Source organism: Balaenoptera ricei, chromosome 13 (assembly GCF_028023285.1).
Source record: "Balaenoptera ricei isolate mBalRic1 chromosome 13, mBalRic1.hap2, whole genome shotgun sequence".
In the NCBI taxonomy this organism is placed as follows: Eukaryota; Metazoa; Chordata; class Mammalia; order Artiodactyla; family Balaenopteridae; genus Balaenoptera; species Balaenoptera ricei.
In genome coordinates this window covers 6,426,417-6,439,703 of record NC_082651.1, presented here as the reverse complement: position 1 = coordinate 6,439,703, position 13,287 = coordinate 6,426,417, and the positions used below count along the sequence as shown (strand labels likewise).

The 13,287-nt window shown below is 46.2% G+C and overlaps 1 protein-coding gene across 1 annotated transcript in view; it reads right to left on the bottom strand.

Moving 5' to 3' along the window:
- The window catches only part of RFX8 (regulatory factor X8), a 72,665-nt gene that overhangs the window by 33,422 nt on the left and 25,956 nt on the right, over positions 1-13,287 (bottom strand). The window lies entirely within an intron of this gene.

The window sequence follows — 13,287 nt, the reverse complement described above, 5'->3', positions numbered from 1 at the left end:
TCCACAACTGCTGATTATCACCTGCTTAGAGTTTTTTGTTTTTTAATCCATTTCTGTAACTGGGACAACCACGTATTTATTTTTATAGGTTTATTCCCTTCAGAAGCAAGAATATGATGTCATCATGGGTAGGACTTGCTCCAGTGAGAAAAGAAAAATTATCATGGAAATGAAGTCTTCTATTTTCTGATTTGGGGCTTTGAAAATGATCTACTCAGAAACGATAATATCCTCTGAGTTGATGGATGAAGCAGGGCAGCTTCACAGAACAAGGAAACTGAGAATGAATAATAAGATGTAAGTTCCATGTCACCATGCCTCTTGGGTTCATATATCGTACTGGAGACATTTATTTATATGTCGCAGAGAACATATTCAGTTCTATCTATGCGGTGTGGTGCATTTCCCCTTTAATTGTGGGCATCGAGAAACTGGGAGCCCAGGGCCCCCCGCTTTGCACAGGAAATGTGCATCCTCCAGATGCCGGAGGTGTTGGCTTCTCCACGCCCTGCCCAGAGCTGTGGCTGGGGCTTCCACTCCTACACACGTCCTCACGCCTGACTCTTTGAATTCTATGTAAATATGCAAGGAGGAAGGTAGCAGGCGAACGCTCTGCTTCTGGAAGCAAGACCATGGTCTTCAAGGCAGGGATGGCCTGGGGCGGGGTGGGAGTCGGAGGGGAGTGGAGGAAAATGGCTTTCAGCTCACATAGGCAGATCCTACATCCCCTCCCAGCCTCATCTACAGCCCTGGGAGCTCTCTTCTGAAGGTTTGGGTCAGTCCATTCTCCATGGAAATCTGGACAGAACACTTGATACCCGTGTGATCAATGTTTCTGCATGATATTCTATTTCAAAACAGGGCAGATAGATTCAGGGTCTGGCTACACACCCACTAGAAAGTCACCCTCTTCATTGCTCAGTAAGAGCTGTTATCACAACAGGAAGTGTACCGTGGACTGCTCATTGGCAAAAGGGTTTCAGGACACGGAATCTGTTCAACCTGGAGGAGATCCAGGATGATGGACTGACGGAGAATCTGAAATGTCTCGGGAGTTCCATCTGTCATGTCTCAATGACATCTTGGGTAGGTGTGGACAATGATGGAGTTTCTCCAGGTAAAATCCATGAACAGCCCATGGCCACAAAGACTCTGAGACATTATAGCAACAAAAACAACAAGCAACAATCACCACCTGAAAGCATAAAACCTAGAATGAAAGAAGACAAGAAGATGTCGGAAACAAAAGTTCATTGAATAAAGGGCTAATAGAAAAGGAATCTAAGTAGAAAAATAGGATCATCATCAGCCTTTAAGAGATGCTTAAGAATCACTTGTGAGGCGTCCCTCAGCTGAATTGGAGGGAGAGCAGCTTCTCCACAATCCACGTCTGTTCTCCTGCTGCTCCTAATATATCTTCTTTGGAAAATGAATGCAAGACCGTGAATGTATTCCGCTTCGTCCATCCATTTCTCATTCATGCATCCATTATTTACTGCGTACCTACTATATTGGGGCATCACGCTAGGCCCTGGGGGATACAGCTGTGGTCGTGACGGACGAGGTCCGCCCTCTGAGAGGTTACAGCCCGTGGAGGAGAAAAGCTGTTAACACGAATAATTGCAAAGTCATTGTTATGACAGCTGAAGTACAGGCCGTCAGGGGAACCTACGTCAGAGGGCCCATCCTCTTCTCTTATTAGTTCAACAGTTTACAGGCCTATAAACTGGCAGCTTGATCAGCTCAGGGGAGCTTCCCTTGTGATTGGTTAGTGTGCTTTGGTTGGTACTTATCACAGCCCTGTACTTGGAGGGCACTTACTAAAGTCTTTGGATGGTAACAGCCATCTTCCTGGGACATTCCTTTGGATACTCAGGAATCTGGAAGCTAGAAGGTCTGGTTTCTGACTTAAAGGAAGGACAAGGGAAACCCTCCACCTTATGGCTCACCCCTCCCCCAACCCTGACTCAGGAAGCTTTGGAGGCTAAGCCACTGAGAGTGATATTCAGTAATTTTGGATTTGTAAGTGAAACTCCTAAGTTTCTGCCATCGGTTCAATGTAGAGTACGAGTTTAACTCAACAGCCATTGAAAGGAGGGTAGTGTTACAAGGAAGACTGAAAGGGGACTCCTTGCCATGCAGAGGCCTATGTGAGGCCGAAAAGGGGATGCAATGCTCCTATCCTCACTGCGGAGATATGCAATTTTTGTAGCATTTAATTGGGGGATTTTATGTACTGAGACAACAATAATGGGAAACAGAAATATGTCAACCTCACGGAGAGATTCGGTCATCTGTTAGAAAGTCCTCATCTCCACGTAGCCAGACGATGATAGCTCTCTTGTTCAAAGGAACGGAGAGGCTGTCTCTTCCCACCTTTGGAAGGTCCTCATTCAATAAATGGCTCATCACATGGGTCAACACGTAGGTTCAGTAAGATCTTAATTATCTATTTAAAAAACTACCTAGTTTCAGAGGTCCCATGCAAGCCAAGAGGCATGAAAATCTGCATGAGATAGAGGGTGGCAATATTAGAGCCACGCTACAAAGCAGCTGAGCAGAGAACAGCTGCCGGAGACCAGCCCTACTGCAAGAGGAGGTCTGTGAAGGTCCAGGTCAAGGGCGTCGGCGCCCAGAGCATCTGGCCGAGTGAACACTGCAGGCGTTGACTGTGCTCTGATCTTGCAGGTCAGGCTGGGCTAGGCTAGAAGGGGGGACTGTGGCAGACAGGTGCCCCACTGAGGGGTCTTCCACCCGAGAGCAGGGGCGCTCAGGGTGAGGGGCTGAAGCAGCACTGGAGGTGATAGTTTTAGCTCTCAGGGTCCAGCCAGGATGGCCTCGTGTTCTGGTGGGGGGGGGGGGGGCGGTCACTGTCCCTGTGTCATTTCCCGTGTGTGGTTCCGATTCAGTCCTTTGGGACATTTATTAGGTTGTGATCAAAAGCACAGTCATTGTGAAAATAGGGCTCTAAGAAAACCATACCAAACATCCAGAGCTGACCTTACTGGGAAGAAAGTGCTTCCAGCTCAAAAGGAGGTCTTCTTCCATCATCCTCTGTGGCCTGAGATGCTTTATTTTTTAAATTTTTTAAATTATTTTTTTTGGCCGCACAGCTTGTGGGATCTTAGTTCCCCAGCCAGGGATCGAACCCGGGCCCTGGCAGTGAACTTGCCCAGTTCCTAACCACTGGACCTCCAGGGAATTCCCCCCCACCTTTTTCTTTTTCTTGAGATGCTTTAAAGGCATAGACACATTAAAAACCACATTTTACTTTAATTAGTTTTTACGATCAATTGGGTTAAGAAGGGTCCAACGTAAAGAGGGCTGAGACATGATTATATGCCACATGACTCATCCTTTTTTTCCCCCCCGGGAAAATCTTTCAAATGTCGTGTTAGCTTAATATGCCGTCTGGCATTTAACTTTCTTTTAGTCCTAACTGCAATTTGCATCCACATTCTCAGGTTTTGACATCTGTTGTTATTAATCCAGACTTCCATTTACATCATTTGGGCATGGTCATTTGCCCTTGCAAATCATTCAAACAGCAGTGAAACAACGTGAAGCAATTACAAAGCCAAGAGGATAAAAATGTAATAAAACTGAATTCACGTCCCACACTTGTTCAGTGTCAGATTTCAGAGGGAAGGTGCTTCATCTTCTCATCAGTGGAGGGCCTGATTTCAATTTTTACTCAGAGCACACGAATTAGTTATTTTGGTTTTGATTAGGAGAAGATACCCTCAACTTGATATTTTTATATCTAAACAGTCAATATTTGTATTCATATCAGGATGGGTGTTATGACTGCAAAAGCTTTATTTAATATCATTTTGATTATACTAATGATGCTAATCACTGAAATATACTGAGCATTCACCCACTGCTAAGCGCCTTACGTGCATCACCTTAGCCCTCACAACGATCCGTTAGGTGGTGGATAATAATTCATTATTATTCCCATTTCACGTACAGGAAATGAGAAACAATTCAGAGCCAGAAACCCAGCTCTAACTTCACATCTTCACCTCTATTACCTCTTCCACTATTTCCGTCTTGTAAGACACATGTGTGCATGAAAACAAATAACGTACACGAGGAGGGCAAAGGAAGACGTGAGAGTTTTGAAACTTAAAGTGGAAAAGAACAACCTTCTCTCTTTAGATTTTATTTTATTTTATATTGGACTATAGTTGATTAACAATGTTGTGTTAGTTTCAGGTGTACAGCAAAGTGATTTAGTTATACGTGTACATATATCTATTCTTTTTCATTCTTTTCCCATTTAGGAAGAACAACCTTCTTTTTAAACCAGGTTAGATGAGCGTCGTGGTTTTGTCATTTTCGGCGTTGGGGGCTGTTGCTTTTACACTGCTTAACTCTATTCCCATTAGATTTTATGAGCAACTTAATGGCAAAATGATGACCTGGTGGGATACCTTTAAAAGTGTTGAAAGTCTAACTTGTTCACATTCACCTTCCGGAGACAAAACTCAGCAACTGGATGCCAGCCTTCCTCAGCAGATAGTACGTTGCCTTGTCTTGGCGTCTCGGCTGGAGATGAGCATGTGAGGGACACTCTGAACAGGTGAGATAGTTTGGGAGCTTCACAGCATTACCGGCTTTTAAAACCTTCCCCGAGGGATTCCCTGGTGGTGCAGTGGTTAAGAATCCGCCTGCCAACGCAGGGGACACGGGTTCGAGCCCTGGTCTGGGAAGATCCCACATGCCGCGGAGCAACTAGGCCCGTGAGCCACAACTACTGAGTCTGCGCGTCTGGAGCCTGTGCTCCGCAACAAGAGAGGCCGCGGTAGTGAAAGGCCCGCGCACTGCGACGAAGAGTGGCCCCCGCCTTGCCGCAACTAGAGAAAGCCCTCGCACAGAAACGAAGACCCAACACGGCCAAAAATAAATAAATAAATAAATAAATAAACAAATAAATAAATAAAACAAAAAACCTTCCCCAAGCAAAGGTGCAGTCTGGGGCAGGATCCTCTACACCTATGTTTTTTGAGCTGCTAGACAACGATCAGGTAACGCCTATTTTTTTTTAACCTTAACAAGTTCTAACCAGCCTTGCAATGCATAGGGCGGACAAGGCCCAGATGCGGGTTGCAACTTGGACTCCTGATTATACCTGAGAGGGAGGCCGCACGGGGCTCGATAGAGCCCTGGCCCCGGGAGGGTTCAGCTCCCGCAGGTACCAGGGCTGCACGGACAGAAAGCAAAGCTCCGAGGTAACTGCTGATGTTCTGACATCCTTGGGTCCTCGGTGCCCACAATCGCCCGGCTGACGGCTCCCTGTCAACTCACCCTCCTGGGGTGGTGAGTCTGAAAGATGAACCCTGAGCCTTTCTGCTTTGTCAGCACAACTAGCCAGCTGTGGACCCACAGCCCTGGGTTCTGCGGGCACAGGGCCGCCGGGCAGCCCCCTGGGCTCAGGAGCTGGCAGAAGAACAAAGGCGCAGAGAACAAAGGCGCAGACTGGGGAAGGCCCAATTTTAGAAGCTTTCTAAAGGCCTTTAATATGCTATGTTGGAAAAGCTGAGAGAGAGAGAGAGAGAGAGAGACGGAGAGAGACAGAGAGAGACAGAGAGAGAGAGAGAGAGAGAGAGAGAGTGTGTGTGTGTGTGTGTGTGTGTGTGTGTGTGTGTGTGTGTGTGTGGTGTGCTGGGGAAGGAATGAGGGCAATGGTTAGTTTCCATATACCCTGAGAGAAACGTGAGCCTCTGTCCCATTGATGTCAGAAGTCATGTGCGATAGAATGGGGAGTCATCTGTCAAAGTTTTCCTTGTAACATATGAGCCAGGGATTTGGCCTAAGAGATAGAGAATAAACCTGAGTTAAGCAGAGCTGTTTCTCTAGATGTGACAACACACACATACACACACACACACACACACACACTCTCTCTCTCTCTCTCTCCATTCCCCTCCCCCTCCCCTGATGATAATAGAGCATTTTATACTTTGGCCTCAATTCTCCAGTAGGTTCTAGGTCAGGACTCAGCCTGGATGCCAGCTAAACAAGACTGGGATCTGGGGAGGCCTGTTTCCTGTAAAATTATGTTACCCTGGAGCAGGGTGGGAAATGTCCTGGATTTTGGGAAGGGGTCCTTTTCATCTGGCACACACTGCATATATATATATTTTAATTTATTTATTTTATTTTTGGCTGCGTTGGGTCTTCATTGCTGTGCACAGGCTTTCTCTAGTTGCAGCGAGCAGGGGCTACTCTTCGTTGCAGTGCGCGGGCTTCTCACTGCAGTGGCTTCTCTTGTTGTGGAGCACGGGCTCTAGGAGAGCGGGCTTCAGTAGTTGTGGCACACGGGCTTAGTAGTTGTGGCGTACGGGCTCTAGAGCGCAGGCTCAGTAGCTGTGGCTCACGGGCCCAGTTGCTCCGCGGCATGTGGGATCTTCCCGGACCAGGGCTCGAACCCGTGTCCCCTGCATCGGCAGGCGGATTCTTAACCACTGCGCCACCAGGGAAGCCCCACACTGCATATTTATAGTCATTTTCCTCAAAAAAAAAAAAATAGCCTTCTCATTGGTCTTGAAAATCAAGCCTTGGTTTCTCCTGGGTTCAGGGCAGGCGCTGCCTCAGCAGTTTTCAGTGGAATCCACCACAACCTGCCCCCCTCGCTCCCCCCCAGGGAAAACAAATGCTGTTGACACCAGGACTCCCGGTCTGCTTGCTCCTGGGCCACCTGTCAGGTGTCCAACAAAGGGGTTCCCTGGCTGGGGATCGTGTCCTCCTGCGGTTTCTGCTGGCATGGGGGAGGGGGAGGGGTGGATGGTAGCAGAGAGCTGAGCGTGAGAATTTCTCCTCTGATGGGGCTCGGAGGGGCAACACGGGGGAGACAGGGGCTCACCTCAAGACTAAACTGATTTTAATTAGATTGCATGCTTTTTTGCAGCACCTGGTGGTGGCGGTGATGCAGAGGCAGACCCCAGAGTCCCTTAAAGCCACCAGCGCTGGCTCCCGGCCAAATCTCTATGCTGACGCCCTCATCAGGGGCTCCATGCCTTTCCTGAACACGCGGTCGAGAGAAAAAAAAAAAAGAGCAGACAAGATGCCCTTGAAAAATGCAGATGCCTACTCCTCCCTTAGGCAAACATGAGCAGGAAAGTAAATCAGACTTCAGTGGCTGCACCCGTGGAGAAACGCCTGCCTCACTGGGGCCATCACTCTGGGGAACAAGGGAAATGCTCAGCTGGGGTCTAAACACTGGCGAGCTCGTGCTCTCAGAAGCCGGCCCTGGGCGGACACAGCTCCCTGCCCGTGGGGCTGCCTGCTCCCAGGTGCACAGCAGGGCGGGCCCCGGTTAGGGTACCACGTGAACAGCTGTGCTGCAGGCCACAGTGAGGAGGGCGCCCTGGGACACAGGAGTGAGCCCGACTCTGCGGGAAGGGCGACTGGGTGCGAGCAGAAGACAGGGGCGGGGGAAGACCAGCTACTTCAGGGGACCCGCCATCCCGTGTTTTCCTGGACTGCAGGGTCAGGCTTGATGCATGATTTGTAATCGAGGTAGCAGCGGTGAGAAATGGTTCAGAGAGCTCCCTTTTACCCTCCGCCCCATCTCCCCCGATGGCAACATTTTGCCCATCTACAGTACAACGTCACAGTCTGGCTTTTGACACTGATACAGATTCACCGATCTTACGCGAATTTCCCAAGTTTCACTTAAACTCCTTTTTGCATATGTTCAACACAATGTTATCACCTATGGAGATGCGTGCATTCGATACCACAGACGAGACACAGAACGTCTGTGTCATCACGAGGGTCCCTGGTGCTGCCCCTCTGTAACCACACCCACCTCTTGCTCCCTCACCCCCAGGTCCCTAACTCCTGGCAACCAGGAAACTGTCCCTCATTTCAAAAACGTGGTCATTTCACAAATACCATCTATCACTTATGACACAAATGAACCTAAGAAACAGAAACAGACTCACAGACAGAGAGAACAGACTTGTGCTTGTCCAGGGGGAAGGGGGAAGGGGGAAGGGGACAGGGGAGGGCTGGATTGGGAGTTTGGGCTTAGCAGATGCAAAGTAGTACATATAGGATGGATAAACAACAAGGTCCTACTGTATATAGCACAGGGGACTGTATTCAGTATCCGGTGATAAACCACAATGGGAAAGAATATGATACATATATACATACATGTATAACTGAATCACTTTGCTCTACACCTGAAACTAAGACAACATTGAAAATCAACTATACTTCAATTAAAAAAAAGGAAAAGAAAAAAATTTTGTCATTTCAAAATGTTTTAGAAATAGAATCATACAGTATGGAACCTTTTGAGATAGTTTTTCACTCCGTGTAATTCCCTGGGGATCCAGCCAAGCGGTTGTATCAATAGTTTGCTCCCTTCACTACTGCACAGTATTCCATGGCATGGCCGGACCCTCCTTTGTTTAAAGTCCCCCAGTGAAGGACATCAGGGCTGATTCCAGTTTTTGCTTATTATGAAGAAAGCTGCTATGAACATGTGTGTGCAGGTTTTTGTGCGGACAGAAGTTTTCCTTTCTCTGGGATCAGTGTCCAAGGGTGAAATTGCTGGTTTGAATGGTAATTGTATGTTTAGTTTTAGAAGAGTCTGCCAAACTATTTTCCAGAGCGGTTGGACCATTTTGCATTCCCATCAGCAATGTATGAGTCTCTCTGCATCGTCACCGTCATTTCGTGTTGTCATTATTTTTTATTTTAATCAACCCTATAGGTGTGTGTTCATTGTGGTGTTAATTTGCATTTCCATAATGATGAATGATGCTGAACGTCCTTTCATGTGCTTATTGGCCATCTGTAGATCCTCTTCAGGGAGATGCATGGGTACGTCTTTTGCCCACTTTCTAATTGGACTTTTTTTTTTACTGTTTAGTTTTGAAAGCTCTTTATATATTCCAGGCACTAGTCCTTTGTCGGATGTGTGGCTTGTAGATATCTTCTTCCAGGGTGGAACTTATCTTTCCCTCCTCTTCACAAGGTCACACACAGAACAAAAATTTTCATTCTGATGAGATCCAACTCATTAGTTTTCTCTTTTATGGATCATGGTTTTGGTGTCAAGCCTCAGAACTTTTTGCCTAACCCTAGGGTACACCCCAAAGATTTTCTCCTGTTTTTTTAAATTTAATATTTTTATGTTTTAAATGTAAGTGTATGATCCATCCTGAGTTAATTTTTGTATCAGTTGTGAAGTTCACTTTTTTGCACGTGGACGTCTAGTTGTTCCTGCACCGTTTGTTGAAAAGCTAGTCTTAAAAAAAAAAAAAAAAAAAAAAAAAAGAAAAGCTAGTCTTCTTCCACTGAACTACTCTTGCACCTTTGTGAAAAATCATGTGAGCATATTTGAGCAGGTCTATTTCTGGTTCTCTACTCTGTCCCTGTTCCGTGTCTATGCCTCCACCAAACCACACTGTCTTGACTACTATAGCTGTATAGTGAGCCTTAATATCAGGTAGTGTTTTCTCACACTTGATTCTCTTTGTCAAGGTTGTTTGAACTATTTTAGGGCCTTGCCTTTCCATATAACTTTTAGAACAAGCCGTCTGTGTCTACAAAAAAACCTTGCTGGGATTTTTTTTAAAAAACAACTTCATTGAGAGATAATTCACACATCATGCAATTCACCCTTTTAAAGAGTGCAATTTGCAGCAAAGGAAACCGTAAACAATGAAAAAGACGACCTATGGAATGGGAGGAAATATGTGCAAATGATGCAACCAACAAGGGCTTAATCTCCAAAATATACAAACAACTCATATAACTCAACAACAAAAAAACAAACAACCCAATCGAAAAATGGGTGAAGAACTAAATAGACATTTCTCCAAGGAAGACATACACATGGCCAACAGGCACATGAAAAGATGCTTCACATTGCTAACTATCAGAGTAATGCAAATCAAAACTGCAATGAGGTATCACCTTACACCGGTCAGAATGACCATCATCAAAAAGTCTACAAATAACAAATGCTGGAGAGGGTGTGGAGAAAAGGGACCCCTCCTACACTGTTGGTGGGAATGTAAGTTAGTGCAGCCCCTATGGAAAATAGTATGGAGGTTCCTCAAAAAGCTAAAAATAGAGTTGCCATCTGATCCAGCAATCCCACTCTTGGGCATATATCCAGACAAAACTCTAATTCAAAAAGATACATGCATGCCTATGTTTATAGCAGCACTGTTCACAACAGCCAAGACAGGGAAACAACCTAAATGTCCACCGACAGATGAATGGGTAAAGAAGATGTGGTATATATGCATAATGGAATACTACTCAGCCGTAAAAAAGAACGAAATAATGACATTTGCAGCAACATGGATGGACCTAGAGATTATCATATTAAATGAAGTCAGACAGAGAAAGACAAATACCATACGATATTACTTACATGTGGAATCTAAAATATAACATAAATGAACTTATCTATGAAACAGAAACAGACTCACAGACATAGAGAACAGACTTGTGGTTACCAAGGTGGGTGGGGTGGGGGACGGATGGACTGGGAGTTTGGGATTAGCAGATGCAAACCAGTGTACATAGGATGGATAAACAACAAGGTCCTACTGCAGAGCACAGGGGACTCTTCAATATCCTGTGATAAACCACAATGGAAAAGAATATATATAAAAAAAGAACATATATATATATGTATGTAAAACTGAATCACTCCGCCGTACAGCAGAAATGAACACAACACTGTAAATCAACTATACTTCAATAAAAATAAAGAGTGCAATTTGGTGTTTTCTTAGCTTATTCACAAGGTCACGCCCTTGTGCAGAGAAGACAGAACACGGCAGGCCTGAGACTGCTATGCTTAGAGAGGCCTGTTTGCCAGACTGGCCCTCGGCTGGCATCTGAAAACTGGGCTCCCGGAGTGTTTCCAGTCAACAAGCAACAAGTAAGAGGGGTTCACTGTGCCTGGACTGTTTCTGCACACAATGTAGTTGATGCTGAGTAACGTTTCTCGGTGGTTTTGGCACATGCTAGGGAGAAGGTGCTTATGGGACCAGCCCTTAGTAAAGCCTTTGAGTGTGCAGTCTCCAGTGGGCTTCCCTGAGCTGAAGCATCACACGCGTGTTGCTGTGCTTTTCCTGCACAGAGGGCTGTGCTCTGTGTGAGCCCTCGGGGCAGGGCGAGAGCAGGAGAAAGGCTGCACGTGGATCCTTCCAGACGGTGCCTCTCTCTCCCTTCTGATCTGTGTATCCTCACTGCATCTCTGTAGTCAATCTTAGCCTCGGCTGAGAGCTCCCTCTTGGTGTGGCCTGAGGGGCTGGAGAGCTTTTCTCAGGCAGGGCAGGGATTTCCCTCTGTAGCGGAGGGATTCCGTCAGCTGGACTCCTTGGCTGCTTCTTGGGTGGGCTGGGGGGACAAAAAGCCTCCCTGGACCAGGCTGCTTGCTGTAGCTGGGCCTCGCCCGACAGGTGGGCTCACATTCCCAGTATCTCCTGATGGAAAAGGGATGTCTCAGACCCAGCGAGGAAGGAGAGTGTTTCCTCTGGCTGTTCATATTTGGTGGGAATCTCCCTAGCGCTTCCCCTTGCCTGGTATTGTTAGAAGAATGAGTCTGTCTGGGATGCTTTTTCTTGCTCGGTCGGGGGGGTGGGAAACACTGGGTCTAGGGTCGGGGGTTGCAGGATACCCCACCTCTGTGCTGTGTGTAGCCCTGGGGTTCCCAACTCACTCACTTTCTTCTTACCGCCTTTCAGAGTTTTCCTCTGGTTATTTCTTGCATTATTTCCAGGGTTTACAGTTGTGCTGAGCAGGGAGAAGCAGAAAGAAATGTGTCTACACCATTCTGTCCCAATCCAAAGCCTCCATCATCTTTTTTAAAAAAATTTTTATTGGAGTATAGTTGATTTACAGTGTTGTGTTACAGTGTCTCATTCTTTTTTTTTTTTTAACATCTTTATTGGAGTATAATTGCTTTACAATGGTGTGTTAGTTTCTGCTTTATAACAAAGTGAATCAGCTATACATATACATATGTTCCCATATCTCTTCCCTTTTGCATCTCCCTCCCTCCCACCCTCCCTATCCCACCCCTCTAGCTGGTCACAAAGCACCGAGCTGATCTCCCTGTGCTATGTGGCTGCTTCCCACTAGCTATCTATTTTACATTTGGTAGTGTATATATGTCCATGCCACTCTCTCACTTCGTCCCAGCTTACCCTTACCCCTCCCCGTGTCCTCAAGTTCATTCTCTAGTAGGTCTGCATCTTTATTCCTGTCCTGCTCCTAGGTTCTTCATGACCATTTTTTTTTTTTTTTTAGATTCCATATGTATGTGTTAGCATACAGTATTTGTTTTTCTCTTTCTGACTTACTTCACTCTGTATGACAGACTCTAGGTCCATCCACCTCGCTACAAATAACTCAATTTCGTTTCTTTTTATGGCTGAGTAATATTCCATTGTATATATGTGCCACATCTTCTTTATCCATTCATCTGTCGATGGACACTTAGGTTGCTTCCATGTCCTGGCTATTGTAAATAGAGCTGCAATGAACCAGTGTCTCATTCTTTTTTTTTTTTTTTTAATTTATTTATTTATTTATTTTTGGCTGTGTTGGGTCTTTGTTGCTGTGCGTGGGCTTTCTCTAGTTGCGGCGAGCGGGGGCTACTCTTCATTGTGGTGCGCGGGCTTCTCATTGCGGTGGCTTCTCTTGTTGCGGAGCACGGGCTCTAGGCACGCGGGCTTCAGTAGTGGTGGCACGTGGGCTTCAGTAGTTGTGGCTCACAGGCTTTAGAGCGCAGGCTCAGTAGGTGTGGTGCACAGGCTTAGTTGCTCCACGGCATGTGGGATCTTCCCGGACCAGGGCTCGAACCCGTGTCTCCTGCGCCGGCAGGCGGATTCTTAACCACTGTGCCACCAGGGAGGCCCCAGTGTCTCATTCTTAAAGTGGATCTCTGGACTATAGATTTCTACTTCATACTTTTTTTTCTTTAATTTATTTTTTTGGGCCACTCGGCATGTGGGATCTTAATTCCCCGACCCGGGATCGAACCCTCGCCCCCTGCATTGGCAGCAGGGAGTCTTAACCACGGGACTGCCAGGCAAGTCCCCCATCATCATATTTTAACTCATCCTACTTTAATTTATGAGGAACAATCATATAATTAAGCATTCCATTCACCATTAACATTGATTTATAAAGTATATATGGTCTTTTTTCCAAAAGTTTCTGGAGTAGCTTGATTCGTGTCCAGGGAACAGGCTGTAGATTCACTTTTCCTGGCTCCTGCCCTCGAATCCAAACCAA